A 6,428-nucleotide genomic window follows, 5' to 3' on the forward strand; every position below is an offset into this window, starting at 1 on the left:
TAGCGGTTCGGCAAAAATAATTCGATAGAATAAGTACTGGGCTTACAAAAAATAAGTCCCGGGGTCGATTTGCTCGACTAAAGGCGGTGCTCCAGCATGGCTGCAGTCAAATGACTGAAACAAGTAAAAGAGTAAAAGAGTATAGCATTACCTGAACCGATATTCTTTAGGAAGAGCTTTAAACATGGGTAAATCCTTTTGGGACTCCCTTTTTTTTTATACATACAAACAAATCAAGATGGACAAAAGACCATTTACATTTATTTGGTTTTATCCAAAAGTCGCTACTATAATGCATTGTTTAGAAGAGTGCTTTGCTGCTTGTATCAAACTGAGGCCCTTGAAGTGTTCTCTTTTACTCTTTTACTTGTTTCAGTCATTTGACTGCAGCCATGCTGGAGCACCACCTTTAGTTGAGAAAATCAACTCCCAGGACTTATTCTTTGTAAGCCTAGTATTTATTCTATTGGGCTCTTTTGCCTAACCGCTAAGTTACGGGGATGCAAACACACCAATGTCGAGTGATGTTGGGGGGACAAACACAGACACACAAACACACACACATACATATATATACATATATATGAGAGGCTTCTTTCAGTTTCCGTCTACCAAATCCACTCACAAGGCTTTGGTCAGCCCGAGGCTATAGTAGAAGCCACTTGCCCAAGATGCCATGCAGTGGGACTGAACCCGGAACCATGTGGTTGGTAAGCAAGCTACTTACCACACTTACCAGAGATTAGATAAACAGTTACTAAAAATAGTATTGGGGTCCTCATTATAGTTGCAACCCAAGGGAACCTATAAAATTTTAATTCCTACATGGGTTTGTGTGATCTGTCATTGTCCGCAATCAGTGGATGAATTGCTAATCAAGGGAACAAAATAAAAGTTAATATTGTCATCAAATTTAAGATGTGTGTGATTTTAAATGCATAGAACGGTAGAGGAGGTAAAGATTATGATGATGACGATGACGTTGATGACAACGACAACAATGATATTGAATATGACAGTGATGATGATGATGACATTGACGATAATGCTGATAACGACAACAACAATGATGTTGATGATGATGATGGAGGTGGTGGTGGTGGCGGTTGTAGCTGTGGCAGTGATGATGGTGGTGGTGGTGGTGGTAGTAGTGATGATGATGATTTTGATGAGGAGGATGTTTATAATGATGTTGATGATGACAGTGATGATGATGATGACTCCAAAGATAACAATGATGACGATGATGACAACGTTTATGATGGTAGTAGTTGTGGTGCAGGTGCTGGTGCAGAGGAGGAGGAAGGAAAGAGAAAGTAAGAAGAAGAAGAAGAAGAAGAAAAAGAAGAAAAAGAAGAAGAAGAAGAAGAAGAAGAAGGAGAAGAATAAGAAGAAGAAGAAGAAGAAGAAGAAGAGGGGAGGAAGAAGAAGAGAAGAAGAAGAAGAAGAAGAAGAAGAAGAAGAAGAAGAAGAAGAAGAAGAAGAAGAAGAAGAAGAAGAAGAAAACGTTGATGACGATGGGGATTACAATGATGTGCAACCCCTATAATTACGAACAGCAATGAAGAAGAGTATTTGTGCAATGAAATTATTCACCTTGATGGATGATGATGATGAAGGATTATTCACTGCTGAAGATGAAGAACTGTGTGATTTTTGATAGAATTTTAATGTTTGAAATGTTTTAAGATTTACTATATAATTGTAATTTTAAAGCCATATAAAAATTTCTACTTCTGTTTGCACGCATAAATAAAACATGCAAATTCATTTAAATTCGCTGTATTTTTTCCTTTTGGTATTCATAACCTTAACCCTATTGATATCAACTCACTTGAAATCTCTGATTCTACAATACAGTACTTCTTGTTTTATAGAGATCTCAATTAAAGTTTTCCTTCAAAATTCTGTATTTATGTTCCATACACCAACTGATTATACTCTTTACTCTTTTACTTGTTTCAGTCATTTGACTGCGGCCATGCTGGAGCACCGCCTTTAGTCGATCAAATTGACCCCGGGACTTATTCATTGTAAGCCCAGTACTTATTCTATCGGTCTCTTTTGCCGAACCGCTAAGTGACGGGGACGTAAACACACCAGCATCATTTGTCAAGCAATGCTAGGGGGACAAACACAGACACACAAACACACACACATGCATATATATATATATATACATATATACGACGGGCTTCTTTCAGTTTCCGTCTACCAAATCCACTCACAAGGCTTTGGTCGGCCCGAGTCTATAGTAGAAGACACTTGCCCAAGGTGCCACGCAGTGGAACTGAACCCAGAACCATGTGGTTGGTAAACAAGCTACTTACCACACAGCCACTCCTGTATACATATATACAACAAATTTTTTTTCTGCTTCCTCTACCAAATCCACTCACATGGCTCTGGTTGACTTGAGGCTATAGTAAAAGATACTTGCCCAAGGTGCAACACAGTGGGACTGATCCTGGAACCATGTGGTTGGAAAGCAAGCTTTTTAACCACACAACCATGCCATACATATATATATGCAATATCTATGTACAAATATATCAATAGCCCTGGGGCTAGTCAAGAAATGCACATCGTACTAAATGTACAGTCTATAATATACTTTGGGTCTATGGAAGGAACAGCTTCGATTCACTACAGCTGTTTCCAATAAATTTTTAGTTGATTAACGGGGATATTACATCATTATAAAAAAACAATTTTCACCAGGTGAATACATGAACCACAGCAAGAGTGATAGAGTCAAGAAGATGCGCATCCCATTGGCTCTTGAATGTTTTTGAATGCTGTGGCTCGTGGATTCTTCTGATGAAAACGGATTTTTCTCCATTAATCAATTAAAAATTCGTTGGAAACAGCTGTAGTGAATTGACACATTACCCATATGTACAAAAAATATATACACATGCACATACATACATATAAATACACATATATATGTATACACACACAACACACTCACGCACAAGCATATGTTAGGCTTCCACACATTTTCCATTTACTAAATCCACTCACAAGGTATTGATTGACTGAGGGTTATAGTAGAAGTCGCTTTCCCAGGTGCCACACAGTGAGACTGAACCTATGATTGCAAAGCAAGATTCTTAACCACATACTCATGCCTGCTCCTATTCTCTTTTTCTCTTTTTACTTGTTTCAGTCATTTGACTGCAGCCATGCTGGAGCACCGCCTTTAATCGAGCAACTCGACCCCGGGACTTATTCTTTGTAAGCCCAGTACTTATTCTATCAGTCTCTTTTGCCGAACGTTAAGTGACGGGGACATAACCACCCAGCATCGGTTGTCAAGCAATGCTAGGGGGACAAACACAGACACACAAACACACACACGCACATACAATATATTACATATATATACGACGGCTTCTTTCAGTTTCCATCTACAAATCCATTCACAAGGCATTGGTCAGCCCGGGGCTATAGTAGAAGACACTTGCCCAAGGTGTCACACAGTGGGACTGAACCCGGAACCATGTGGTTGGTAAACAAGCTACTTACCACACAGCCACTCCTGCACCTATATAGGTATTATTACCAAAAGTTTTTTTTTTTTCCTTTTTATTCATCTAACACATCATTGGGAGTTCTATTACTGATACTGTACTTCCGATTCTTCCTTAAATTTCAGTTCTACCAAAACTAGTATCCATGTAATTATCAATTCTCTCAAATTTTAGTCTAAAAATCTGGTATAAAAATCTCATTCTCAACATTCACATGAATATATATACACTAGATGGATATCTTGTTTTCAAATTTTGTGGGTCACGTGTATCAAGATGTCTAAATTGTTGATGAAAATATTCAGTATTTAGAATGGCTCCTTCCTCCAACTCAAATATATTTATTTATTTATTTATTCATTTATAGGTAACAATTTAAAATGTTGATTTTGATGCTGGGAAAGATATTTAAATCCTCTTCAAAAGAACTACACTGCAACCTATTTATGCTGTGTCTATAGATTTATGAATTAATATTATGCTTTTTCCAGAGCTTTGAAGAATAATAACCGAAAAAAAAAAAGAGAAAAAGAAAACCTTCTGCTTTTTATGAGATCTAACAAATGACAGACGCTGAGCAGATGATGTCTGTTATTGATAATATAAAAGAGTCAGATCAGAGGCAAGAGAAAGTATTAACTTTTGAATTATTCAGTGACATGAAATGTAGCTCTGTGATATTAATAAAGGTGTGAACGACAATGAACATAGCATGTCAGTAAATAAAAATACAATATCTATTAATGAAGATGCTCAATGAATGCGGCATGAAGCAGAAGCCATTTGTAATAAAAACATAGCAAACTGCAATTTCTACAGGTCAGTCAACAGTGAACAGTTGGCTGAAGAATAGAGAAAAGAAAACGACACCCATTATGGACAAGGCAGTTTTTCTGGCTTGTTAAACAGTATTTCTTGTATCATTTGTATGAAAGTATTTCTCTTTCTATACATTTACACTTCTATTGCAGTAGTTGAGTGATTAAGATTTGTGGACTCTTGCCCTATGGGTTGCAAGTTCAAAACCTTTCAAGGAACATTCTTACATTATGTTATTGTACTTTGTATAACAAATTCACCTGCTTAACCTCTTTTATTCTTTTATTCTCTTTTACTTGTTTCAGTCTTTTGACTGCGGCCATGCTGAAGCACTGCCTTTAGTCGAGCAAATCGACCCCAGGACTTATTCTATCAGTCTCGTTTGCCGAATCGCTAAGTTACGGGGACGTAAACACACCAGCATCGGTTGTCAAGCGATGTTGGGGGGATAAACACAGACATACAAACACACACACACACACACATATATATATATATATGTGTGTGTATGTGTGTGTGTATATATATATCTTTTCTCTTTCATCTTCTAGCATTAACCTGTTTCAATCATTGGACTGCGGCCATGCTGGGGCACTGCCTTGAATTTTTAATCAAATGAATCAACTCCAGGACTTATATTTAAAGCCAGGTACTTATTCTATCAGTCTCTTTTGTTGAAGTGCTAAGTTACAGGAACATAAATACACCAACACTGGTTGTCAAGACACACACTTAGATATATATGTGCATGACTGCTGTCCGGTTGAGCCCCTGCCCACTCTCTATATACCCAGGTTTTTGCTGCCATTCCCCTTCTCCTCACTCTCTAATCATGCTTCTTTTGCAATATCGTACCACTTATATTATGACGTTCAAACCTCAAGAGCATGCTCTGGCTCTTGTCCCTATCTATATCGCTCTCTTCCTTTACTCAAACATACCATTTATACTCTGATCCCTGTCTCTCGAGAGTATACCCAGCACTTTGCCACCATCTCTATCCTGCTGCCTCCCACTCTCTCTCTCTCTCCTTTTTCTGCACTTCCCACAAGTTGGGTAACCATGTATCTCCTTTGTGGCAACACACCTGCTTATGTCTTCATTCCTAATCTCTTTCTCTCACTCTCTCTCTCTCTCTCTTTCTGGCTGGGTAGCCTTGTACTCCCCTACAGCAGAATACTTATTTTGGTATCTCTGTCTCACTATCGCCTTTCATCATCTAACACAAGATCACCTCCTCCAATGCCCCTTCCCCTCCCAAAACATTTTTTTTGTCTGTGCCCCAGAATGACCACAGATCGTGAGCTGAAACTAGATATTAAAAAAAAAGTTACTTGGTGACCCTGTTAGTTCGGGTGCCACTTAAAAAGCATCCAGTCCAAACTGTAAAGTGGTTGGCATTTGGAAGGGTACCCAGCCATAAAAATCTTACCAAAACTGACCTTGCCTGTGCTTGTGCCATGTAAAAAGCACTAGTCCACTCTGATGATTGGATGGTGTAAGGAAGAGCATCCAACTGTAAAAAGCCTGCAAAACAGTCACAGAAATCTGGTGCCAGCTTTTGCCTGGTTGGCTACTATCAAACCATCCTACTGATAACAGCATGGAAGGCGGACGTTAAACGATGATGATGATGATATATACAACAGGTTTCTTTTAGTTTCCATCTACCAAACCCACTCACAAAGCTTTGGTCAGCCTGTGGCTAAAGTAAAAGACACTCGCCCAAGGTGCCATGCAGTGGGACTGAACTCGGATCCATGTGGTTGAGAAGCAAGCTTCTTACCACATAGCCACTTCTGTGACTCCAATAAATAAATAATGTATGTATGTATTTATGTATGTATGTATGTATGAATGTATGTATGTATGCATGTGTATATGTTATATGAAATACGGTGTCCTTACAAGCAAGTAATATGCACATACCAGTTGCCAGGAATGTGCTTCTTACACAAAATTGGTCTATCCAAAGTTTGGTGGCTATTAAGCAATGTGTTTGTGGTTCTCCAGTGGGTTGGCTGTGTACTGATGAAGGAGCACAAAAACTCTTGAAATATGTATATACACCTA

General features: G+C 38.5%; 1 long non-coding RNA gene across 1 annotated transcript in view; it reads left to right on the forward strand.

Annotated features, from left to right (window-relative positions):
- The first annotated feature begins 621 nt into the window (after positions 1-621).
- Positions 622-6,428, forward strand: part of LOC118765881 — a 10,365-nt gene continuing 4,558 nt past the window's right edge. Inside the window, exons 1-2 of the long non-coding RNA XR_005001788.1 lie at positions 622-634; positions 1,314-1,316. This is a non-coding gene — a long non-coding RNA (uncharacterized LOC118765881). The remainder of the gene's footprint in view (positions 635-1,313; positions 1,317-6,428) is intronic.

This window comes from Octopus sinensis, linkage group LG14, assembly GCF_006345805.1.
Source record: "Octopus sinensis linkage group LG14, ASM634580v1, whole genome shotgun sequence".
In the NCBI taxonomy this organism is placed as follows: domain Eukaryota; kingdom Metazoa; phylum Mollusca; class Cephalopoda; order Octopoda; family Octopodidae; genus Octopus; species Octopus sinensis.